This window comes from Cervus elaphus, chromosome X (assembly GCF_910594005.1).
Source record: "Cervus elaphus chromosome X, mCerEla1.1, whole genome shotgun sequence".
Classification (NCBI taxonomy): Eukaryota; Metazoa; Chordata; class Mammalia; order Artiodactyla; family Cervidae; genus Cervus; species Cervus elaphus.
Window position 1 is genome coordinate 147095295 of NC_057848.1, and position 27820 is coordinate 147123114.

At 39.8% G+C, this 27820-nt stretch overlaps 1 protein-coding gene across 1 annotated transcript in view; it reads right to left on the reverse strand.

Moving 5' to 3' along the window:
• Window positions 1–25297, reverse strand: part of IL1RAPL1 (interleukin 1 receptor accessory protein like 1) — a 1418929-nt gene extending 1393632 nt beyond the window's left edge. Inside the window, exon 1 of the mRNA XM_043896687.1 lies at window positions 24402–25297. The gene's annotated coding sequence lies outside the window, so the exon portion shown is untranslated. The remainder of the gene's footprint in view (window positions 1–24401) is intronic.
• Window positions 25298–27820: the final 2523 nt, after the last annotated feature.

The window sequence follows — 27820 nt, forward strand, 5'->3', positions numbered from 1 at the left end:
AGTCAACCTCTTCTCTTCTCCACAAAGAACTTAAAGAGCACTGTGTGAGGGAGAATCCTAACTCAGGGACATTTCCACCATCAGTAACAATCTGCGCTAACATGTCATGGTGATGGGGAACTAGTTTATTTTGTGTTAGCACATGAGCTTGTCATCCTGTGGGACCATTGAGCCACCCAGCATTTATAGGGCACACCCAGTAGCCTGCATTGCTTTTAGAAGAACACACTGTCCCCCCTACATCTTTGAGGCTCAAGATGAGGTCCTCAGACCAATGAGATCGGCATCACGGTATTACCCGGGAGTTTGTCGGAAATTCAGAATCTTGACTCTATCCCAGATCTGTGGACTCAAAATCCCCTGGATGATCCTGATGCAATTCCATTTGGAGAAGCACTGCCCTCTAGGACCATATACCATTCAGCGCTCTATCCCTGAGCAGAGCGAGACTACACAGGCAACCAGGGTATAGTCGTTTCCATTAACATCAGCATCTCTCTAAAAGAGCAATCAAGGTGAAGAATGTTGGTGTTCTTTCATCTAGAACTACAAGTAACAAAGCAATGCCCACTGTTACCAGTGCACTTTGCATGTATAATCTCCTCTTTTACTAGAAAACACTGACAAAGTCAATTCTGCACAGATTTACTTCCATGCCTTTGTCCTTATTGGCACTGGAATGCATTCACCTTGACTGCTGGCTGTGGCAACATGCCCAGGTTCGCCACTCAAATGCCTACTGTAATACAGGATCTCCAGCAACAAGATGCTGGAAACTGGCCAGTCTCTTAGCCTTTCTTGTCACAAAGTTACTTGGATGGGCAAGGCAAAGGAGGGGTATGGGTAACAACAGGATGTCCTAGCAGTCAGCTGTACAGAAACTGAGAGAATGAAGTTGAGCAGAGGGTAAAAAAAAAAAAAAAAATCCAGACATGGTGAAAAACAATTTTGAACACTGTAATCAAGCCAAGTACTGTTGGGAAAAATCTTATCAGTGAGGAGTGTACAACCAAGAATGTGTTGGCAGACCAAAAAAACTAACTGGAAGAGCTGCAAACAGCTTCCAACTCTGCACATGGAATTGGCACCCACAACTGTCGGTGGTGCAAAATCCACAAGTGAAGATCCATTCATTCAATCAACCAACTTATTCACTGGCATCCATCATGCAGAGTGCTGTATTCTGGGCTAGTCTTTTCAGAGATGTCTCGGACCTTTCCGGAGCTTTCATTCAAATAGGAGAGAGACAACTAGTTAGAGTAAAATAAGTGCTTTACCAGGAATCTGTATTCTGATCATTGGATGGTGAGGAGATGTGTAGGAGAAGTGGAGGAAGGCTTAACAAAGGAAACAACTGAGATGGGTATTGAAGGATGAGTAAGAGTTTTCCAGGCAGAAACTAGTGGGAAGGCTATTGTCAAGAAGCCTGTGTGTATGCGCGCAAGCATGCGTCTGTGTGTGTGTGTGTGTGTGTGTGTGTGACTGTGTGTGTGTGTGTGTATTCAGCACTGTGAAAGAATATGCATGCTGAGAAGTCATTTCGACCAGAGTGTGAAATGAAGCTAAAAAAGAATTCTTGAGTCAGATTGTTAAAGAAAAAAAAAAAAAAAGCCTGTCAGCCTAACCCTTTCACAGTTAATCCTGTAAAGCACCTAGGACTTACAGGAGGATTTTAAACAAAGGGACAACAGGATCAGGTATAAAGTAAAACATTGCTAAAGATCATTTTACATAGATAACAGTGGTTGTCAGTAGCATCACCTAAGGATAAAAAAAAACCAAAACACCAAGGATAACAACAACAGTGATCATGGGGACATTTTGTGGTACTTGGACAGTTAGAAACAAGAGGGTAAAGGGAAAATGTATAATCAAATACGCCTCTCAAAGGGATATTGGATATTCCCGCATTCAAGCAGCTACTTTGTGCTAGTCACTCAATAGCTTTTCTTGAAGCAATAATAAAGGAAGCCTTGTTCATCACTGCAGCTGGCTAGATCTGCCCAATTTACAATTTCCCCAAACTCAATCACTACATTTTTCCCCTTTCCTACATTAAGGACTAATGCAATTTGCATTTTATATTAGACTCAAAATTTCAAATTAAAATATGTCACTTATTTAAAACATTTATGTCTTAATGCCAGTGTGAATTTGGTACTGTGCATTACATGTAACTTTATTTCATTCTTTAAAGAACAGGGGGAAAAAACAGCACTTATAGAAGTTGCATCACTTATAGAAGTTAGGGAAGATATATATATATCTTTTATTTTCCAAATCATTCAGCATTTTCTCTACTGTCTTCATTAAAATGCACATCCTAAATAGTGTCCATTTTTGGGCTTTTATATGTTGGTCTCAAAACCTGCCAATAAAAGGAAAGTAAATGTTCTTTTAAATGGGCTCTCTATCTTAAAACATTTAGACTTTTAATTGTCATCATATGTTGAGTTTTTGAACGGTAATACCAAAACAGTATATGTGAGTTGACTACCAGGCTCTTTGCTTATAAAAGTTATGATTCAGCTGTCTACATTTTTTAGTTACCCAAATCCCATGTTGATAATGGCATTGTTTTAATACAATGGGTCATGAATAGCAATGATTACTCACTCTCTGGAGAGTAAGGTAAATGGTAAAGATTAAGGTAGGACACTTTCTTGAGTACAGAAAAAAACCAAAATGAGAGTATAATGACATCTCTTTGGAATTTATTATAGTCTAAACATCACTTTAAGTGGTCTTTCAAGAACAAACAGCCAAAATCTTATTTTGAAAGGTTGTTATTTCTGATGGTCTGGCCACCCACGAAGCATTATCTAAATTGAATGGTGCTTTCAATGTATACACAGCATCACTGGTCTCTATCAGTCCCATATTTCAAAAAAGAAAAAGACTGGACTTCAAAGAAGAGAATGTACTCACTTGGCATGCAAGTAGATCATGTGACTACCACATCTACTCTCCATATAAAGCCAATCAACATAAATGTAATACATCTATAGTCAGATCAATATACCCAAGCCCCTAAAGCTGTATGCTTTAAGGTGCTATAGTAGGAAAGCTAAGTCTTAAGATTCATAGCACCTTATAGCCCAATAGACATTCAGGCCCAGGCCATGCCCTCAAGAGAGAACCTTTGTCTACCAAGTAACAAAATCAGGTTTTGGAAATGAGACCTCCCTTGTTAATAGTAGTATTGTTTTAATACAGTGGGTCGTGAATAGCCATGATTACTCACTCTCTGAAGATTAAGGTGAAAACTCTTCACAGGAATCCGAAGCCTGCATGGAACTCTCTTCAGATACTGTCAGTTGTTGTACAGATGGACTCTGCTATGTGCGTGGTGAACACAGCCATTAACTATTACTCACTCTCAGGATTTTAATAGAAGGATCACTATCTATATAAACATGGCTTTTTTCTCAACCCACTAGAGATTCTTGAACCCACCCACCAGTAACTATTCTGAAATAGTCAAACTCCATCCACCCACAGTCAGCAGAGGAGTAACAAAGTGAAGTAGGCACGAGTGGCAATAAAGATGTTAGAAAAAGTAGTTCTTTCCAAAATAGTTAGAAGAAAACTTAACAATGTTTCGATCCAAGGGAGTACCCAGACAACAATAGGAAGTTTTCCATTTTCCCCCTCCCTCTTTCATTTCTCACTCCCTCTTTTTTTCATATCAAAGCTTTAATTAAAAAACTTTCATCACAAATCACATGCAAAAGCAACCAACCAAAATAGGTCTGATTTTGTAATCTTCTAAGTTGCAAAATACAATGGTGGAAAATAAAAGGTATTAACTAAAACTAATTATTTGTTAGTCACTCGGTTGTGTCCGACTCTTTGCGATCCCATGGACTATAGCTCACCAGGCTCCTTTGTTGTGGAATTCTCTAGGCAAGAATATTGGGGTGGGCAGCTATTCCCTTCTCTTGGGGACCTTCCCAACCCAGGGATCAAACCCATGTCTCCTGCATTGCAGGAAGATTCTTTACTGTCTGAGCCACCAGGGAAGCCAAGTTAGTTATTAACTAAAACTCTAAATTATTTAAAGAAAAATAGAAGTAAACTTTTCATCTAGACCGCCCCAAATGTACCATATACTATTCACACAGCAAAATGTGCTTATAATATCTGTCTACTTAGTTACCTACCTACCTAATCTGTCTATATATCAATACATATCTTCTGAGCCATGTTTAGCATATTTAGGATTCTTCACCAGAAGGAAAGAACAGATGTTCTGAATTTCAATGAAACAGTAAAATAAAGATGAATAGTACTTAGTTTATCAAATATATTAGATTTAAAGGACATATTATTTAGGCCTGCATATATATTCACTGGGAAGAGGGGTGGTATTTCCCAGGTGGCTCAGTGGTAAAGAATTCTCCTGCCAATGCAGGAGACGCAGAAGACGCATATTTGATCCCTGCATTGAGAAGATCCCCTGGAGGAGGAAATGGCAACCCACTCCAGTATTCTTGCCTGGAAAATCCCATGGACAGAGGAGCCTGGTGGTCTACAGACCATGGGTTCCCAAAGAGTCGGACACGACTAAGTGGCTGAGCACAAATATATTCATTGAGGATTCAGAGAGTTCTATCACATTATGGGAAAACTTAAAATTTTCATCCTCAACTAAGAAATCCAGATAATTAATGTGACATGTCTCATCCTTTTTCTTGTGATAAGAAACTTAATGAACTTTATTATTTTTTTTTTACTTTTTTAGAAAACCGTTATTTTGTATTGGGGTCTAGCCAATTAACAATGCTGTGATAGTTTCAGGTGAACAACAAAGGGACTTAGCCATAGATATACATGTATCCATTCGCTCTCAAACACCCCTCCCATGAAGGCTGCCACATAACATCGAGCAGAGTTCAATATGTTGTACAGTAGGTCCTTGTTGGTTATCCATTTTAAATGTAGCAGTGTGTAAGAAAACTAATGAACTTTAGAAGAGAGAGGTGAGCAGCTAAACATATCAAGCTTGGAGAAAGGAAATGATGTTTTATGAAAACACCCAAGAGAAGGAAAGAATGAGAAAACATGCCAAGAGAATTCTTCACAAATTGCCTGTTTAGTGAATTCTAAAGTCAACATCTTTAAAATATGTTTAGTGGAAGAAGAAAAATATATGTGTACCATTCACCCCCAATTTAATGTAAACCTCTGCGTCTATAGCCAGAGAATCACAGAATAAACTATAGGGACATTCTGTCATCCAGTTTAATTACACCAGGCTTGGCAGGCAGTAAAACATTTGTAAATTCACTGGAAAAGACAAAGCTATTAATATATGAATGAAATATAGAAGAATGAATGTATTTTATTAGAATAAGCAACTGATGATTGGGAAAGAGACAAAATGAGAACATCCATTCAATATCAGAAATAATACTTTTTGTTTTGGCTTACAAAAGACTTCCAGTTATAACTATTTTTCAGTGTTTTCACAAATATAGAAAAATAAAGTGTCTATTTTCTATTGAATCCCCCTCACTAAAACCTACATTTGCAATATACATAAGAATACCTCACTATTATTATTTCTATCTATGAAGTGTGGAAAAGAATAAAAAAATTTTTAAATATGTTGAATAATCCAATCTGTCACTGGAACTACAAAAAAGGAAAAGAAAATTGGTTATTCATTAAAATGCAGGATGGGAATATCATGTTTTGTTGGTTCTTTAACTCTTTTTTTTTTTTTTTAGTTCTTTAACTCTTGAGGAGATCTCAGTAATCTTAGAAATCATCTTATTGTGATATTTAAAAAATTTCCCATGATAAAGAATATTTAATTCCCAGTGACTTTAAAATTATGTGAAATTTAATTGGTATAAAGTAAAAACAGTGTCAATTGATTTTACTGACACATCAGGCATCAACTATCAACTATTGCTGAATATTTGTCTATCTTTGTCCTTTACTAGATGAGCCTAATAAAACAGTGTATGTTTGTCTATACCTAGAGCAGATATTCTCTTCCCATGATGCTAGTCAAAATTTAATTTGGAAGAAAGGGTTTGTGTTGTAATACTTTTGATTTCTATTATACATCATGTGAGTTACATGCCCTAAGACAGTTAATAATAGCCATCATGTATTGAACCCCTAATATGTGTCAGACTCTGTGATAAAGTACTTTAACTGCATTATTTTATTTAAATCTTCACAACAATATCTTTAGATATGGATGATTATTATCCCTATTTTATACAATATTTATTCATTTAACATTTTTCACCAAATTTACACCTTTTTAAAAAAATATTTCCTTATTTATTTATTTGGCTTCATTGAGTTTTAGTTGCAGCACATGGACCCTATAGTTGTGGCGAACAGTCTAAGTTGCCACCTGGCATATGGGATCTTACTTCCCTGACCAGGGATTGAACCCGTGTCTCCTACATTGTAAAGTGGATTCTTCACCACTAAACCACCAGAGAAGCCTCAAGTTTACACCTTTCTTGGTGTGTGAGATGCCTCAGTGAACTAAACAAAGATCCTTGCTCTTCTGGAATTCTAGAAAACACCAGGAAAAGTGTTGCAAGGCTGCCTGCTGCTGCCAAGTCGCTGCAGTCGTGTCCGACTCTGTGCGACCCCATAGAGGGCAGCCCACCAGGCTCCGCCATCCCTGGGATTCTCCAGGCAAAAACCCTGGAGTGGGTTGCCATTTCCTTCTCCAATGCACGAAAGTGAAAAGTGAAAGTGAAGTCACTCAGTCGTGTCCAACTCTTTGTGACCCTATGGACTGCAGCCTACCAGGCTCCTCTGTCCATGGGATTTTCCAGGCAAGAGTACTGGAGTGGGGTGCCATTGCCTTCTCCATGTTGCAAGGCAGGAGGCACCTTAAAAAAATTAAAAAGTGGAACTGAACAAGGAGATCAAGAGTGTGGAGATGGTGTGCTGCAATTTTAGAGGGTGTGGTCTGAGTAGGTCTCATGGAGAAGATGACACATAAATGCCAAAATGACACACAAAAGCCAAAAATGATAGAGGTGAGAAAGTCAGCCTTGAGCCTTCTGGAAATGATATTCCAGATCAAAAGAAGAGCCACTGCAAAAGTCCTAAGGGAAGAATTTACTTATTGTGTTCAAAGACTAGCAAGTTGCAGGTGGAGAGAAATAAGAAATTAAGAAAGGACTGGATAAGTAGGGAAAGTGAAGTCAAAGAAGCAATGTAGGACAATATCTTTAGGCCACTGCAACTATTTTGCTTTTACTCTGCATAAAACCAGCAATCTTTGCAGGGCTTTGAGCAACAGAGTGACATGACATGACATCCAACATCAAAGGAACCCATGGCTGATTCATGTCAATGTATGGCAAAAACCACTACAATATTGTAAAGTAATTAGCCTCCAACTAATATAAATAAATTAAAAAAAAAAAGACCCCTGTAGCCACTTATATGGAGAGCAGGCTGTAGACAGCAACACAGTGGCAAGGCAGTTAGAAGGAAAGGGATGAAGGAGGCTCCAGCAAAGACCATAGTAGTAGAAGTGGTGAGCAGTGGTTAAATGCTGGATACATGTCAAGATAGAACCAACAGGCCTTGATGAGAGGAATGATGGACGACTCTAAGATTTTTGGACTGAACAAATGGAGGAATTGAAACCAACCTCCAGTGAGATGGGAAAAAATGAGTAGAGGATATTTGGATGGGGAAAGAGAAATTTAGTTTTAGACTAACCTATGTGTTTGGCGTTCCAAAGAGAGACCAAGAAGGGGAAATAAACTTAGGAGCAGGTGACAGAAATGATATCTATAGCCATGCAAGGGGATGGAATCACTAAGGGGTGAGTGTAGACCGAGAAGATGACCAAGGGTTGAACCACTGGACATTCCAGCATGAAGAAGAGAGAAGAGACCAGCAAAGGAGACTAACAAGGAACAAACAGTGAAAGAGAAGTTAAACCAAGAGAAGATGCTATTCTAAAAGCCAAGTGAAGAAAATGGACCAAGGAGAAGGAATGATCCATTTTACAAATGCTACTCACAGATTAACTGAGAGGAGAATGGAAAATTGATCGATCATTAGGTATAGTGAGAAAACTAAAGAACGTTCTTAACTGCTATATTTTAACAATATAACACATTAGAGTAATAATAATGATGACCATTGATTGTGTAACTACTATTTGTCAAGCACTGCACTACATGAATTACAAATGCTATTTTTACTTTCCCCCTCAAATCTAAAGGTAGGTGTTCTTTTCTCTTTAGATATCTGGAAACTAAAACTCTGAACCATTAACTGACCTGCCAAAGATTACATGGCTAAGAAATGTTACACCCAAAACTGGAACTCAGGCTTGCCTCGGTCCTAATGTCAATTTTAGCATACCGTGCTACCTTTTGCAATCAGGACTAGGAAGGAGAGTAAAACTGAAAATGCAGTGGTTTCTTAAAAGCTTCTTCTTAATGGATACTTACATGTAGGCAAAAGAAAAATGAAGGGAAAAAAGGTCACGAAGCTACAAAATACATTTTATCACCCTATAATTTATAAAACTATGGTAGATGTCTAAGTATAGGCTCCAGTCTATTCTTGCTTCACTCACTTTAAAAATTGTCAGATTAATGGTCCTAAAACATCATTTTCTGCATTACTGATGTAATCTCTGGCTGTTGATGCTAAGTTCTCAGTTTGGCATTCTGGATATTTTATCAACAGACCTGGTAGTTTAGGGTGCATGATGAGCCTGAGGGATGGGCTAGGCATTACCTTTACTATACAAATAACATTGCATCATGAACAAAAACCTTTGCAATGCTAATACCTTATTCCTACCAAGCTGGGCTAACTGTGTTACTTCATCACACTCCTACTTCTCCTATTACCTTGCTGAAACCAGGACACCTTGGGAGATCCTGTCTCCCTTCCTCCTTTCCTCCCTTTCTTTGATAATTATTGAGTCATATTATGGCCAGGCAGTCTCCTAGGCACCAAAGTGTTGTGGTGAACCAGCCAGATGAGGTCCTGTCCTCTCAGCCTTATATTCAAATGGAAGAGACACACAGAAGTACATTTTCTTTTAAATGGTAAATTTGATGAGGAAAAAAGACATGGCTAGTAGTGACTTAGGAGCACATAATGTTCTCGGGAAAAACAGTCTTCTCTGTGGTGGGGAATATTTAGCACTCAGAAATCAAAGTTATTTCAGTTAGCACTTGGATGGCAAGTGAAGTAGAGAGTTACTGAAACTGGAGGCAACTATACATCATAGGCAAAATGCACATACCTCACAGTACCACCAGGAACCTCAGAATCCTTGGTCTAAGCTTATTATATTCAGTGGTCAGCTTGTATTAGAGTTCCCCAGGTGGCACTAGTGGTAAAGATCCCACCTGCCAATGCATGAGACATAAGAGACAGGAGTTCGATCCCTGGGTTGGGAAGATCCCCTGGAGGAGGAAATGACAATCCACTCCAGTAGTCTTGCCTGGAGAATCTCATGAACAGAGGAGCCTGGTGGGCTACAATCCATGGGGTGCCAAAGAGTCGAATACGATTGAGGCAACTTAGCACACACATGTCCTGGTCTGTGCGGCTCCTTCCTGATTGGACACTGAGGTAAGAATTCACTGCATTTTGTGCATTACCCTAAGTTATCCCACACTTTCATATCCTCAATATAAAGTTAAGTCTCATACAAACAAGTTTTTCCAAGAGACTGTCCTTCAATATTAAATAATTTCCAATTACCTTTTGAGATTCTCAGGACATTTGTGAACAGATAAATACATGTTTTGGGTGCTGTAATTCTTTCTTGGGGTGGTAGAGACTTAATTATAATAGCCAGGTCTATTTAACATCTGTGACTTAGCTAATGATTCCAGTGACACTAAACTAAATTCTTAGTTTTCTTAATATCCTTCAGATTCCAAAATCTGGGCTGAAGCCATATTATCTATTGGGCTTTGTCATAGGTTTTCTTTTTATATTTTTGCACTCATAGTCATTGTAACATGGAAACTAACAATAAAACTAATAAGACTGGGCTAGCAAGAGTTTCAGCACTAATAAAGGATAAGTTTAGATCTACTAGGACTTGAAGCTCTGATTCCAGGAAATTGGAAGAGTCCAAGGAAGATACTTAGAGCAATAACCCACACTTTCTCTGATTATGATCTTAAGAAATTAAAACTAATTTTACATTAGGAAGAGGAAATAGTAATTCCTTTTTTTACTCACAAATATAGATGAGGTTTAAATAACTTCTGATGCACAGTCAGTTCCAATCAGCATCACTCATTTCCCATACCACCTACATAAGCTCTTGAGTAGGAAATTTAAAATACCATGACTTGCCTACTTTAAGGGATGTGACACTCTGTGTGCCAAAGCTGAAATCAACATACTCAGCTCTATGAGGATAAAAGAAAAGTGTGCTGTTCACAAATCGCATGATGCAAACGGTAAAACCAGAACCACACATGAGCCTGAAGCCATGAAGTTACATTGAATGAAAAACAATGCAAAGTGAATGTATAGAGATGTTGAAATCTCCTTAGCAAGCTTAATAATCCGTATTTGAAAAAATAAAATATATACATCCATAAACACAAGGGGAATAATGTAATAGAAAAGGAATATAACCTTCATTGAGCTTTTGGTCTTTTAAAAATACCATAAGCTTTTTTTTAATACAAAAGTCATGCCAAGGCCAGTGATGGTGCTAAGAATGACTTTTTTTTTTCTTTTAACACAAATCTTTTAAAATATCTAGTGCTAAAAAAAATTAAAATAAAATAAAATAAAATACCTAGTACTATACATCTTTAATTGCTTTGGCAATGAGTAAATTCCTCCTTCTAGCCTAGTGCTTTCATTTAGCGTCAAGAAGTTAGATAATCTGGGAGTACTTGCTGAACTGAATTAAGTTGACCATCTAGTCAAATGTTCACGGAGCGGAAAAGCAAAGTGGTTGTTTATTAAAGTGAACATCAGTTAATGAGGAATTATTTGAATTACAGTAGGGAGATTTTGTATATTTGCAAGGTGATGGGCTAAGTTCATGCCGATTCAAATTTTCTCTGATTTGATGAATGGTTCCTCCTTTAAACAGCAATTTTACAAATTACTGGCACACTTGGTCTCAGTGTATTTAACTTGATCAAATACCTTTAAAGGAAATAAAAAACAGAAGGTGTTTCTATCACCTCACTAAGGCTGAAGAAAGCAGTTACAAATCTAAAGGAATTGTTAAGGAATTTCTTCCTTCACATTAAGAAATATTTTTAATACTGTAAAAATGAATAATATTATATGAAACTCTTCCTTTCTGTGAAAACTGAACTCTGGGATATATTATTTCTATGACTTCAAATGTAGCATATTCAAATGCCACCCCACCCCACCACTAGTCCAAACTGCAGACTGACCAATGCTAATGAACCACTGCTTTTACTTTGTTCTGTACCAGTAACACTAGGTTCACCTCATTCCACTGTAATTCAGTTCAAGTCTTGCCTTCTGTCAACTTTCACTATCTCTCTTCAGCCTTGTCCAACACAGCCCAAACAACTGTCTTATTATCTTTGGAGTTCAGAGGACTTGGCCTGACACTATGTTCCATTTCCTTGACCTTCCCTGACCCCCTACCAACTCCATCCTCTAACTTGAGGATCAAACACATAAACCATCAAGGAAAAATTGGTCCTATGTAAACACTCTGGGCCTTAATTTTTGACTCCTTCCCTTCTCCCTATGAAAGTCCAGGGCACATAGGAGACGCTCAGTAAATATTGATGGTCTGGTAACTTATAACAGGAGTCAACCCACTCCAGTATTTTTTCCTGGAAAATTCCACAGACAGAGGAACCTGGCAGGCTACAATCCATGGGTCACAAAGAGTCAGACATGACTGAGCAATTATAATATGGATTTAATACATTCCTCAGAAAACCCCATTCTCTGAAACTTAATTATGCAGAGCAAGGCCTTGGACTCAGTAATGTTTAGTGTGTCTAACCCTTTAAACAAATATATGACTTCCCATAATTTCCTAAATAATTTCCTAGGGAATCACTACAGCATGCTTCAAGGAGCAAAGGAATAAAATGTCTTGGACAAAGCTTTCAAATTCCTTCCATCCCTCTCTTCATGGCCTAGGTATCCATCCTGTAGCTGATGGCTCATGACTGGTTCCTTCACTGGGCACTGCCCTCAGCAGCTGCAGGAAAGTCTCTTGTTCAAGTTTATACCCCCTTCCAATGGGCAGCTCATAGCCAGTGACTGCCTGATGTGGGAACAGAAAATTCCTACCCTTAACTCAGTTTTGAACAATTTTGAATGACCCATAGTATCTGCTAAGGACAGGATTGCAAGCACACTGCCATCAACTTCAGAAGCAACTAAATATTCTCTTCCCAGGAAACCCAAGAGAAGACATGGGTCTTCTCCACTAGCCCATACACTTTTGAAGCAAGAACTCTATTTAATATCTTCATCTCATGTTAAGCTCAATGCTTACAATAGACAGGGCCCTCAAATAGCATTTCTTATTCACTCACATGAAGGAGTTAATCAATTAAAATGCATATTGGAAGGAGCAATTCTGCTCATTTAATAGGCTTTAAGGACAGTGGTTCAAGGGGCAGCATGAGCCACACTCCCTGCACAAAAATCATCTGAAACATGTCTGTGGCCAAACCAGAATTTTAGCACAGAAGGTTCTTGCCGTTGTTGTTTAGTTGCTAAGTCATGTCCGACTCTTTTGTGATCCCATGGACTGTAGCCAGCTAGGCTCCTCTGGCCATGGGATTTCCCAGGCAAGAATATCGGAATGGGTTGCCATTTCCTTCTGCAAGGGATCTTCACAACACAGGGATCAAACCCGCACTGGCAGGAGGATTCTTTACCACTGAGCCACTGCCACTTGGTTGAAAAGGGTTAAACTCAAAAGTGGAAGCTGAGATGGTAAGACACTTTGGGGAAGATTGAGACAGCATCCAGTGGAAAATATGGTAGGAAAGAGAAGGAAATACTGATGGAAAATGAAAGCTTTCTGCTGAAGCCCACCCCAGGCACACTCTGGTACTCCCCCTGGCTTCAAAAGTTTTTAAAAGTATAAATTCCTGTGCTCCATTCCACCACTGAATCAGGATCCTCAGGGCTAAGGGAGTAAGTTTTGACAACAGCTAGCTTATGTTACTTGGTCTTTTAGCTGAATTCTAATGATCAAGCACATAATATTTAGCTTGTGCCTAAGTAAACTGCATCCCTTTCCATTTCACCTTCAACATGTGGCCATTTCCTAACTTACTAGAATTTCCAATATGGAGTGATCAGAAAAAGTATGGAAAAAAACTCCCTACCAGTTTTGTTTCTTCTACTTATTTGAAGTGTAGAGAAAGTATTTAGTGAGGGAGAGAATGCAAACTCAGCTAAAATGAGGATTTTTTTATTTTAGGAGGCTCACTTTTGATTTCCATCTACAATTCCAAGTTGTTCTTTTTATTGGTAGCTAAGAAAACAGTTCACACATTCTTGGGGTAAATCCTACTTTCTTGTTGCTGAATGCATATGGTATTCTAAAGCAATGCTCTTTCCCCATGGGATCTTAATATGAAGCCATTTAAGAATTTATATTTTCACCTTGCCATTACTTTATACATAACACTTTCCTTTTTCCTTTTCTCCCCAACGGTCTTCTCCAACTTCCCCTTCCTCCCAAATGAATTGCCCTTTTGGGTTACTTTGCTGTTGCCATCACTGTACAGAAGGAAACTATGAACATTCTCATTGAAGAGTTACATTTAAACTATAGCATTTTTGCTAGGGTGCGTGGCAACTTTCTAATACTACTAAGCAAGGATAGTTTGGACAGTTAAGTCCCATTAAAGAACGTTGCCTTCAGTGGTAATTCTAAACTTCAGTCTCTGTATTTGTCTAGCACTGCCAACAGTGATTTGATCTTATGAGAAAGAAAGGAAATGAAGAAAGCTCAGTACAGCTGTTTGAGAGCAGAAGTTCAACATGAAGTCACTTAGAATGAAGATGGAATTCAGGAGGAATCCTTGGGAAATTCACAAAACTTAGAATCAAAGGTACCCTGGAGATACAGACTCTGAAATTGTTCCTCTTCTTTCTAAAGCATAAATCAGAGTAGGTCATAAAATGCTTTGTTTTCCTTATGCTCATGAAACCTCACTCCTTTGGCTCCTGCCTGCCAGACCTGGAGACTTGGGGCTCCCGCCTTATCTTCTTACATTCTGCATTGCATACCCCATTCCCTGAGAAAAGTAGAACAGCAGTTCTTCATGAAGCACACTCTACTTGCTGCTGCTTACAAACAGCTTTGTTCTTTTTTATTACAAAAAAAAGCTTTTAAATTTGTATTGAGGTATAGAGTTGGACTGTGAAGAAAGCTGAGCGCTGAAAAATTGATGCTTTTGAACTATGGTGTTGGAGAAGACTCTTGAGAGTTCCTTGGACTGCAAGGAGATCCAACCAGTCCATCCTGAAGGAGATAAGTCCTGGGTGTTCATTGGAAGAACTGATGCTGAAGCTAAAACTCCAATACTTTGGCCACCTCATGCGAAGAGTTGACTCGTTGGAAAAGACCCTGATGCTGGGGGGATTGGGGGCAGGAGGAGAAGGGGACGACAGAGGATGAGATGGCTGGATGGCATCACTGACTCGATGGGCGTGAGTCTGAGTAAACTCCGGGAGTTTGTGATGGACAGGGAGGCCTGGCGTGCTGCGGTTCATGGGGTCGCAAAGAGTCGGACAGACTGAGTGACTGAACTGAACTGATAGCAGATTAACAATGTTGTGATAGTTTCAGGAAGACAGCAAAGGGATACAACCATACATATAATATGTATCCATTCTCCCCTGCAAACTCCCCTCCCCTCCAGGCTGCCACATCATGTTGAGCAGAGTTCCCTCTGCTATAGGCAGGTCCTTGCTGAGTATCTGTTTTAAATATAGCAGTGTATACATGTCCATCCCACACTACCTATCCTGTCCCCCAACCCTTGCCCACTGGTAACCACAGATTCGTTCTCTAAGTATGTGGGTCTGTTTCTGTTTTGTTAAGTAAGTTCATTTGTATCATTTCTTCTTTTAAAAATATTATTTATTTATTTGGCTGTGCCAGGTAGGTCTTAGTTGCAGCATGCAGGATCTTTAGTTGCAGCATATGGGATCTAGTTCCTTCCCTGACCAGGGATGGAACTCAGGGTCCCCCTGCCTTGGGAGTGTGAAGTCCCAGCCACTGGACCAACCAGGGAAAGTCCATGTATCATTCATTTCATTTTAGATTTCACATATAAGGGATGTGATACAATATTTCTCCTTCTCTATCTGACTGACTTCACTCAGTATGACAATCTCTGGGTCCATCCATGTTGCTGCAAATGGCATTATTTCATTTTTTTTAAAGACAACAGCTTTGTCCTTGATCTTCCCTCTACCGGGAATGTGCTGTCTTTCCCACACCAACGAGAATCCTTCAAATCTAATGCCAACCTCCCCTCCTTCAACAAGTGTCTCCTAATTCCTGCAAGTGCCTGTGTTCTGACTCTTTCTTGAGCCTGTATCATACTTGACACCTCTCTTAGAAGTATACACAGTAGACAGACAACCTTGAATTATAGTTATATAAGATTTTGTTTATCACCCCTACCCCTGATTAACCTACTTTGGGCCCAGACATATGACATCACTCATCCCTATATCGTTGCAGGCTCTCTTATAGTGCTCTGCATATTGAAGGCACTCAAATATCTATGGCAGGAATGGAAGGAAGGAAGGGGGAAGGAAAGGATGGAGAAGGAAGTAGAAAGAAGAAAAAAAGGAAAGGAGGCGGGAGAAACTAGGAAGGAAGCCCAGCCATTTTGTCTCCTCCTATTTGTAGGTTAGAAACTCCATCTTATAGAATCTAGATTTTACAGAAAAACCCAAGCAAACTTTTTGGCTAACTCAATACTTAGTATTAACCCTGGAGCCTGAAGGGTTACAGTCCATGGGTTCCCAAAGAGTTGGAGATGACAGAAGCGACTGAGCACTCCCTTACTTCTCAATATCTGTTACTTTCCTCTCTCAGCAGTTTTGATCTCAGTTTACAATGCAGTGTGAGTTTGGGAGAGCAGCGGTCTAAAATGTATCTGCTGTCATTAAATGCTTCAGCATTCATCCATGTAACACCGGTGCACTCATGACCACGCCATACACAGTGCTGGGCCCTGAGAATATGAAACAGACAAGCCCCGGCCTCCTGGAGCTTGGCTCAGCTGTTCCCTCCTGGCAAGAACCACACAGCGCGGCTTGCTCGGTGATTGTGCTATTAGGGGCCCTGGAGGAGAACCCCGACGAGGAAAAGCAGCAGAGTCCAAACCCCCCGGAGACGCCTTGAATGCATTTACTCTGCACACTCTGAAGCTGGGAGCCTCTTGAGTACCATTCAGGAGTTCTGTCGTGGTGAGAACAATTAGGGGCTTTAACAGGGGTATTCAAAAGTCGAGCACTGAGAATCACCAGATTCATTTGTTACATTCAAATTTTCTCCCTTGGCATGCGAAGCTTTGTTTACACAAAATACTTGATATCATTCTAAGTTTCTCAGTTTTCCATTTTTACTGCTGTGTTTAGCTCCCCTAGCTGTGTTCCTTCTGAAATAAAGTTGATGGAGAGGCTGGGAATGTCACAGTGTTCATCGCCAGTATCATTTCTTCAAACAGGTATGATGGGCATCTGGAAGGCACTCCAAGATCCAATCAGAATAAAAGAATGTCTTCCACAGCCCCCTCTCCACCTTGTCATCTAAAATGCAGTCTACTGAACTCATTTTTTCTAGATTGGAAAAAAAACGAATGGTGTATTCTCTCCAAATGGCACTATTATAACATGAAGGGGAAAAGCCTGTCATTCCAAACTTTTCTCTTTAGCATAGGATTCATATGCTAAACATTTCAACAAAAAAATCACACACACACACACACACACACACACACACACGACTCTATCTCCTTCCCTTAGTAGATGTGTGGTGGTAACTTGGCAAATTTGATCAAAAATTAATACTGTCTTCATGATTCTCAAGTTGGTTCCTCATGGTCTGTGTAAGCAGAGGGACCCTGTTAATGAAAAAATGAAGTGTGAAATTCCATCTCTTCAAAGTAAGATCAAAGGTGGCTAAAAGATACTCTGATAAGATCCCTTGGTGGAGGACTTCGAAAGCCAGAAGGCAACATGCAACACCCCAAAGAAGGGTGGCCGTTCTAAATGCCAGGGATGTGCAAAGTCAATGTGCAGGATAGTCAGGAAAAAGGAGGGGCTCCAAAGAAGAAGCAATTTCCTGCTCATTTGAAAGAGGACAGGATGGGAAAGACAAGGAGGCCCCACCAGTGACCTATTTTCTCAACTCTTTCTGCTTTGTGTCTCCAGAGATCAAACGAGGTCAAGAATGGCAGAGCACACATAAAGGAAAAGTAAAGTCCACAAATTCTGAGTGAGGGGCGCTGTGTGAGTGATCACAAGTCAAAGTCAGTTAAAAGATTAGACACACGAAAATCAGCCTCAACATGAACAACTATTTTTCTTATGCTGCACGCTACTAAAAAAAAAAATCATATGCCAGGAGCTACTGCTATGAAATTAAAATACTCAACTGAAAGCTTGTGTCATATCAAGAAACCAGAATCATGCATCATGGGGGAGCCAAAGAATTGTGAGATCTTGAAAACCTAACTCCATTCCTCTGGTTCACAATTTCCTTGTCGGATAAAACAACATAATGGTGCACCTATTTATTTCTATACTGTATATAATTTCATTAGATTTCTAAGAGGCCATAGTAAGCACCTCTGGCTATATTCGTAATAACTCATTCTCATTTTGACTGCAATAAAGATGTTTTTAATGCAAATATTTTTGTAATATCAAACAATTTTGCGTTTTTGATAGTTGAATAATAAAGTCTGAATGTGAAATTTACTTGTGTTGGAACTTCGTGTATGTGTGTGTGTGTGAGCACACGCTCAGTCGTGTCCAACTTTTTTGAGCCCATGGACTGTAGCCAGCTAGGCTCCTCTGTCCATGGGATTTCCCAGGCAAGAATACTGGAGTGGGTTGCCATTTCCTTCTCCAGGGGATCTTCCTGACCCAGGGATTAAACCCGTGTCTCTTGCGTCTCTCATATTAGCAGGTGGATTCTTTACCACTGCACCACCTGGAAAGCCCTGTGTTGGAACTTTAGGTGTATGTTTCTAGGAAATTAGGTGCTCCAAGTATATCCATCCAAAAACTCAATTCCTTTGATACACATTCCACCACCACATTCATCTGCCTTTCATTTTGTATGTAAGATAAACATAATTCATGTACATACTCAATGCAAGTTGGCTCTAGACATACAGGCTTTTATTTAGTAGGGCCACAGGAGTTATTCCAAGGGGTTTAGAATTGTCAGAGACACCAGTCTTCCTGTGTAGATAAATATATTTCAAAGATAAAAGTAGACCCTGTGAATTCACAAATTCACTTTTAAAAACTTTATATTTGTAATAATTTATTGTCATTATTATTATGCATTTTCTCAATCAATGGATACTGAAAGTACAACTATGATTAAGCATTCTTTCAACTTTTTTGCAATTAAAAAGGGGAACTTTACACCAAAAAATGATGAAGATCATTATACTAAGTCACAGTTGTATCGCATGTAAACATTGACAGGGTGAGAACCTATCAATTAACTCACTTTGATTAGGCCATGAAAAAATAAACCACTGTATGAATAATTTTTTGATTATTCATACAGTGATTTATTATAATTATAATTCACATAAAGTATAAGCTACATAATTAACAAATATATTGAAAGAGTGAAAGTCTATAATTATATGATCACAATTCACAGTCCATTTCATTTTTCTGTTGAGTCCAAACTCCACACACAATTTCCTGATTTAGGAAGTATTCCAAAATACAATCTAATTTTACTCATAAATATATATTGCTAGATATATCTCAGTTACGAACAAAATAGCTCATTTCGTGCCATTTATTGTATTATATATATAAGTATATGAACATGGTAATGATAACATACCCTTGGAATAGCTTGTCATGAAAAAGATTACTTTTAATGTGGTAACATGAAAACAGGAAAGTGCAGGTTTTCAGGAGGAAAATATTAAAGTGCTTTGCTTTTTCCCTCTGCTTTATTCACAGTTCGCTGCCTGGCAATTTCAGATGGTGTGATAGGAAAGCAACACCAGGCTGGTCAGTCATGCTTTCTATAAAGCTAACAGCCTTAGGAATCTGAGTTTCGGCACCTGCGTGTTGTTTTGACACAGGGAGACCAGAAAATCACGTCAATTAAGGATCTTTTATCGTAAGTCAATGGCCAGGGAAGGCAGCAAGGGTAGATCCTTCCTTTGAGCCATGTGGTTGGCCTGTAATGGAATGCTCTCTGCACTGAAATATACTCCCAGGTAGCATTCTCTGGGTGAAAATTAAATGGGTATTAGAAAGGTGATTAGCAGAATCTGTCAAATAAACAAGCCTGTCTACAATCTTATACCATTCCTTTGTGAATCTGCTAGAGCAAATCTGGTGTTTCTGGAAGAGGTCAGGAATATGCATTTTTAAAATATAGGAAACCAAGAAAAGGCTTACTATTTATAGGCATCAATGAAGTCAGAGAAACAGGCATGATCAAGTTCATCTGAAAGAAATATTGGGGAATCCTTAACATAAAACGCAAGCAAGACACTGGGACGTTAGGAAAAGGAGGTTGCTCTCTAGCAGGAAGTTCTTTAAGTGCATGTAGATTTACTTTTATTTACAGGGTTAATTTTGCACTTTCCAATTCTTCCTGAAACAAAAACATAAAAACTTACTCTTTAACCTGATTATCACCACTTAACAACACATATGGAAGGTCATATCACTAACTATGCCCTATTTTCATATATGTAAATGTATTTCTATTAAGCTATCTGAACACTGAAGAAATGCAGTGTTAATAGTGACACATGGGGGATTGCCTCCCCCTAAAGAACATTAGTAATTATTGCAACTAGCAAATTCCAGAACAGAACTATTATCTTTTAATTCTTGTGTTCTCTATTGTGCTTAGTATTCATATGCATTATGCTTTTGTTAATAAAGTGATACATGAGAGTAGCTTTTTGCTCAGTTGACCCAATTTAAGTGGGAGCATCAAGTTTGTTGGTGAACCTTCGGTTTACATTCCTGGTACCCAAAACAAAAAGACCTGAGTACTCAAGAGTGTGAACAGCGACAAAAGCCATCAGCTTAAAACACTCTCACACAAAACCCTGTGTTACCATTCTTTGAAAGATACTTAAAAGCAACTTTTATTTTCAGTCCTTAGGAAAACTATATTCCCATATGAGTACTGTGGAAAAAATGAATACTGAGTGAAACTTACCGACGAAAGCTTTGAATTTGCCTGTGTTCCTTACTGAACGCTATTGCCTACCAGATAACTGTAACTGAGACTAGAAAGTATCTATAAAGATTCACAATAAGGGCATGAGAAAAAAAAACGCACTGTTAAATTCATACAACTTTGGGGAACCCCTAATAATAATGATTACATGTATCTCTAAGGCACAGCATGATGGTAAGCACTTAGACGCACATTTCCTTTCTTCAGTGCAATATGTAACAATTGTTTTTAAGTGATTGAATGAGGGAAAATGTGGGATCAGAAGTCACAAGGCTAGTAAAAGACAAGAGCAACTCAGGGCCTCTGACTCAGCCCCGAATCCTCTAATACCTGGATGTTTCAGAGAGCTGAGCTCCTTCCTCTTTGAGATTCCTGAGACAACTAATGGAAAAAGGATTGGAATTTAATAATAAAAATGCTGACATGGCCTTAACCATAGCTGCCCAAATGATGCCATTATAATTATGCTTTATAAATCGAGCATTACCAGAACACTGGCTACTTTTAAATCTTATTAATCAACACTTGTTTGGGTGCTTTGGGTGCCCCAAATTATAGAGTAGTCTGCTTTATCAAAACATGAGATTTGCCAAACACCAAAGATCATATCTGTTTTAAGACAAAGTACACACCAGACCTTCAGTGTTTATATTAAGCATACTAAAAGATTCTGAAATAGAAATCCTAAATTAATCCTCCAAGTTCAGTTGTTCTGAAAAATGTTTTGTCTGTCCTTTTAACAATAACAGGATTTGTTCACACACATTGCAAATGTAAAGCAAATTCATTTTAACTTTGTTCTTTAAATTGAGCTGATCACTTACTAGCTAAATCTCCTGACTTTGCTAAAGCAACTGGTCAGAAAACAAAATTAGTGTTTTTAATATTTGCAAATGATATTTCTCCTATTTTTGAATATTTTTAATCTAACTACTCACTTTGAGCTGACAAAATGGCAATAAAACACATAGATATTATATTTTAAACTATTCACTGCCTTCATGTTTAAATGCTTTCCTATTAAGCAAGGCTTTTTATTATTGATTTGTGAGTTACTTAGGAAAAATGACATAACCTGCCTCAGTTACATAATCCTCATCCAAAAGAAAGTAACAGGTTATAAAGTACCATCAAAATGATTGAAACTATCTTTCCTAATGTGAATATATGCAGTCTTCAAGTAAAAGGAGAGCAATTTCATGCATATGTATGTTTCACAGCCAGTGTCTTTTTTTTTAAGAGATTTTTTTTCCCTTCTAGCATTATTTCCATCCATTACTGAGCTTCTAAGACCTCTAGAATATGCCCTTTTTGGTAACATACGTGTGGTTTATGTCAGAAAACAGCTAAGGAAGTCATTTATAAAATATTAAAATAAAGAGTGCAGGAAAACTCAAGGCAGACTATATTTCTGCACATAGTTGGAGATGAGCAGCCTGGAGGCAGCCGTAGAGTTACCCTGACCCCTGAAGGAAGAAATCAGGAGTTAACTTCACATCCAATTTCCTACACAATATAAACCCCAAACCTCCAAATCCACTGGCACAATTTATCAATATTTGGGTATGTCCTGCGGAAATAAGAAAGTCATCTCAAATCTCAGAGCTCAAATTTCATCCCACCAATCCACCATTCTGATTTGGTGTAAGCAGATCTTTTCAAAGTTACTTAGTGCATCTTGCACCTGACTCCAGAGGAAAAACAGAAAGAATCATCTCATCTCTAGGATAGAAAAGTCATTTAGCCTTCTCTTTTTTTGGTAAAATAAATGTAAAGGGAAATAGGAAACAGCACAACTAGATGATAAGATGATTTAATTCAATAGGGTTAGGATTTCAGCAGAGTTTCATTTTGAGGGAATCTATAATCTATTGAGGAAAGAGCAGATCCTGAAATAGAAGAAGGCCGAAAGGAGCTGACGTGTCTCTTCTCTTAAAGAAAATCACTGCTCCAAATAAAACATCAGGGAAAATGACATTTTATCCCGCAGGGTTCCCTCCTCTGTACCGTGAGCAGAGCACATTTCTCTTGTCTCATGGTAAAACTCACAGGCAGCTGCAACATGTCCTTCAAGCCATTCAGTAAGTAAAACTTGAAAATGGATTGCTCTTTTTTCTGGGATTTGTATTAATAATGAATTCGTTGCCATTTATTCTCTAATTTAACAAGATAGCATTACCACGGAAGGTTTTCACTTCTCTTTTCCCAGAGGGTTAAAATGGCCCAGAAACAGGCTGTCAAGGCAGAGATAAAGGTTCCAAACACTCATTTCTGACACACTGTGGAAGCAATCATTTTTATTGAGGGAACCACCAGACCAAAATCTGCATCAAGCTCTACCAGGAAAAATGCAAGAGAGGATCTCAAGTAGTCCTTCCATTCACAGTCTTCATGTCAATGGATTTAACTTTCTACTCAATTGGGGTCATGTATTCCAATCACAGGCTATAGAACTATGACCTTGGCTAGGATCATCAGCTCCAATTACTCAATGGGGCACTTGTGAAACATTGCGGACTCATTTTGACTCTCCACGGGTGTGGTTAAAATTGCTCCTGTCCGGCCCTAAAGCTTACATGATCTGTTGTCCCTCAGAAACTCACTATGAGGAAACTCATGTTAAATTCACCACAGAGATGAGGGACCCTTGGAGCTAATCTCTGTCTGCCCTCCTCCTCCTCCGTTAAGCTGTTACAAGCCTTCAAAAGTTAACAGAGTGATGAAGCCTCTCTCTATACAATCATTTCATCTCACTATCGTTGACTGAAGCTCGCTGATGTAATGAAGTTACATAATCACCGATTATGCATGACTTCCATCCATCTTCCTTCATATCCACATATCTTCTCCCCTCCCCTTCAGATCAGTCTACCAGGTGAGATTTATAACACATGTAAATGCTCCATTCTCTCATCATAGGTACTGAATATGGGACTTTAGCATTGCAGTACAGTGCACTGAACCACGTCATCAATATTGATTTTTTTTATCCCATTTCCCAGGCAGAATATGCTTAAGCATCCTTCATGCTCTAGTCTCTAACTTTTTACCGAAAGGGTAAAATAGATGTAGCAGATGGAACACATCCTCAACTTAAGGTTAAGGGAAGTGTGTAATTGCCTGCATTTCCAAAGCCGGCTGCATTGCAATAAAAGGATGGTCTCTGCTTCCAGACCTTCGACTCCCCTGCACGTGGGTCGCAGCTTCAGCTATACAGGGTATTGGGTAAATAATTTTATTATTGGACAAATTGAACTTAAGAAAGAAAGCATTGTGGTGATACTGAAAATAATATTGCACTATTCTTCTCTATTTTAGTCGTCGTTTTCAGCTTCCCTTTCCTTTTCTTTTTAAATTCCAAATGATGATCTCGTAGATAAAAAAGTAGCCCAGGGTACTTAATAATCTCCAATAATCACTACCTAGAGAACAATTAACAATGATTATCACCTTAAAGTTTAAGAACTTGACAAGTGGGATGTCCCTGGTCCCATTGCGGCTGTGAAATGCAGCAGAATGCTGCACTGAGTTGAAAACATATTTCTTTTAATGAATAAAGAGTGGCTCGTTTCCTTTTAAATAGGGCTCTTTAGTAAGTGTTCCTTTCACGGTTGCTACCCCTTCCAGAACATAGGAGCCACAAAAATTGTATCCAAACAAAGAGTGTCTACCCAGAATTAATTCAAGACACTCTTCCATATCAAAATAATTGGAGGGGGGAGTCATGTTTTGATTTATTTTCAATTACACTCAGAATACAGACCCACATACACACACACACACGCACACACACCAACACACCCAACTGCAGTTATTCCATTCAGTGCCAATAACGGCCACATCAGTGCCATCTATGCGATGCAGCAATCATCCAAGTCACCCATTCCCATTACAAACGCCCAAGTTTGCTCACGCCACGAATGGGTTTGCATATATAAAATGACCTTACCCACAAGAGTCTTCCAAATTATTCTCCTCTGGATATCAGTCGGTAATGTAATTGCTGGTCATCACAATGCGAATTCAGAAAAATCCACGTTTTACTCCCGTGCTCTTTTTCTTGTTTTTGCTAGCAATTAATATCGTGAACAAGATACCCATTCACAAATGCCAAGTTCACCATAAAAGCAGATAATTCCATACAGCTCTTCCCTACAAGGCTGCCTCCAGTTAGTTCTCAAAGTGCCCGATTGTTTGGTGAAGATACAATCCAGGTGCAGAGCAGGGGAAAAAAGAAAACTAGGAGAAAAAAAAGAAGAGGCAGATAGAAAAGGAGAGACTGAGAGAGGAGGGGGCAGAAAAAGAGGGAAGAAAATTTTTAAAAGAAGGAAGGAAAAAGGCCGGTAAGTAAGGAAGTCTGTGAGCTCTACGACAAGAACCGGAGTCTTGCTTGCAAATCTTCTGTATACATGTAGCCTTTCAAATCCTCTTGGTCCCCAAGTAAAATTTCCAGATCCGGGATGCAGCCATATGAAAGAATCCTATGTATATTTCACAAGTATCCCGCAATAACCGATCCGACGGGGTTTTCCTTGTACAGTACTGCTATGTGAAAGCACACAACCCCTGCTGTTTGGGAAGGTGTCTCCTGGGTCCTAGCTCTCTTCAGCAGCCCCCAAAAATGATTTTTCAAAAAAGAGTGGGGGGGGGGGTGAAGCAGCTTTGCGTTTGCCTTGAATGATGCTAATCCTGAGCGAAAACGACAAGGAAACCACGACTAGCACGAGATCTTGATTAATAGCCACAATCCACTCAAAATATCCCAGGGAAGAAGGAGCGAAAACAAGAAAGAGAAACTGCAATGCATAAACGATTCCAGTGTTTCTACAAGATCGGTTCATTTGATTGAATGCATTCTCTGGTTTGCTGCAAGTCATAAAGAGGATAGTGTTACTGCCACCCAATGGATATTTTAGTACTAGCCAATCCACAGAACGCCACCGCTTTGAGAGTTTTAGTTTTCCGAAGACTGAGGAAGAAGGAGCGTAGCTTGGGAATCTTTAGGAAAGGACCCTGAGAGGCCTCGAATAACGAGAATGTGTGCTTCCAGGCAAAAGCTGACCGGCCACTGCGGGCGCTCACCCAGTTTTGCATGAGCCACCTTAGATTTAGGGTTCCATTTCTCTAGGAAGCAGAAAGGTACACAGATCGAAGCCTAAACTGACACGCTCACAATAACCTCCTTTTCATCACTTCTCTTTAGACGTGATTAGTTATTGCGAGCGATCTCTCGCTCTCTCAAACACACACACACACACACACACACACACACACACACACAGAGAACCATTGTCTAAATCACTTTAAGCCAGATTTTAAACGGAAGCAGGGTGCGAGGCGGTGGCTCCAAACCTCTGGCGGCAAGGTGATAATTGTTTCTAAAGGGCAGTTTTGCAAAGTGCTTCTGCCCGTATTGGGATGTAAATTGTGAGTCCATCAGGCAGAAACTCTCCACCTCTGCTTTTTCAGTTTGGGGAGGAGCAGGATCTCCGGGAGGAGGTGAGGGGCGGGGCGAAGAGGAGGCGATGGAAGAGGATGCTCCTCCCCTTCGCGGTGTCACAGAGTTCGCTGCGGATTAGGAGACCGAGTCGTGATGGGGAAGAGGGACAAAGTAGGCAGTGGTCAAATAAATTAGGATATTTGCTCAGGTGAAGATCTGTGCCCTTTATATTACCTTGGGATTGTATAATACATATAGTTCTGTACTTCTCAAGCTGGAACGTAGGCTTGATCACCTGGGTGGCTTGTTAAAATGCAGATTTGGATTCAGTAAGTCTGGAGTGAGGCCTGACAGTCTGCATTTATAATAAGCTGGTCCATGGACCATAATGATGCTGCTGGTCTGTGGACCACACTTGGAGTAGCAAGACTCTAGGGATGTGTCTTACACTGCAACCACCGAGTCAGGTTCTGACAGGGAGCTAAAGGCTAAGAAACACTTTTCCAGTCACAACCCCTCCCCCTAGCCACCCTTCAACTTTTCCCACACGCCACTTGTAGCCCCGGTTCCAGAAAACCTTAACCCGTTCTCTACAAGGTATTTCACAAGCTTTTGTAATGTAAGATTTAACAGGCTAAACCCCCAAATAGAACACTAAATAGGCAAAGCATTCTTGACCCTAGAGAACTGTGTCTTCACTTAATGTGGGGAGTAAATCCCAATGGAAGATCAAGGGAACCCTTGCAAATATTAGGTCAAATGCGAACTAAACGAATGCAAGATACACTCAGGGCACAGGAGAGATGGAAAGAGGGCTGGGCGGCTAGATAGGGAGGTCAACCTGTAGTTTTTTTTTAAAAGAAGGAGCAGTATAGTGAACTTTCCAATTCGAGCTGAGGGAAGATCTGGTTAAAGTGTATAGGCAAGTGTTACGTGGTTTTCCAGGAGGTTAACTCACTCAGCTTAACGACATCCATGCCAGCCGCTCACTTTCCCCTGCTCCTTCCACACAAGCTCGCATACAAAATATACTGAAAATCAGGGGTGGAGGGGATGTATATTCTCCTCCTCTCACAGAAGGCTTTCCCGGTGGCTCAGTGGTAAAGGTGATGGTTCCATCCCTGGGTCAGGAAGATCCCATGGAGGAGGGCATGACAACTCCAATATTCTTGCCTGGAGAATCCCATGGACAGAGCAGCCTGGCGGGCTACGGTTCACGGCGTCGCAGTGTTCAGACGTGACTGAATAGTCACGCACGCACGCCTGCCTCTCTTAGCACCGTCTCTCGTGGTCCTTGAGTTGACCCATTTAAGAGGTAATTGCTACTGCTACTGCTAAGTCACTTCAGTCGTGTCCTGACTCTGTGCGACCCCATCCCTGGGATTCTCCAGGAAAGAACACTGGAGTGGGTTGCCATTTCCTTCTCCAATGCATAAAACTGAAAAGTGAATGTGAAGTCGCTCAGTCATTTCTGACTCTTCGCGACCCCATGGACTGCAGCCTACCAGGCTCCTCCTTCCATGGGATTTTCCAGGCAAGAGGTAAAGTTGACTTCAAATGGATTGCGAGGGGCCACAATTAACAATTTAATTGCTTCAAGCAAAGTTGAGAAGGCTAAGTCCTGGGCTGTAGGCTCAAATCCTAGATCTGAGTCTAATTTCTACTCCTGTGCTGTACTTAGTCGCTCAGTCGTGTCCAACTCTGCGACCTCATGGACTGTAGCCCGCCAAGTTCCTCTGTCCATGGGATGCTCCAGACAAGAATACTGGAGTGGGTTGCCATGCCCTCCTCTAGGGGATTTTCCCCACCCAGGGATCCAAACCAGGTCTCCCGCATTGCAGGCCGATTCTTTACCATCTGCGCCACCAGGGAAGCCCAATTTCTACTCCAAAGCAGCTCTGATTATCGGAGGGAATCACTTTAATTTC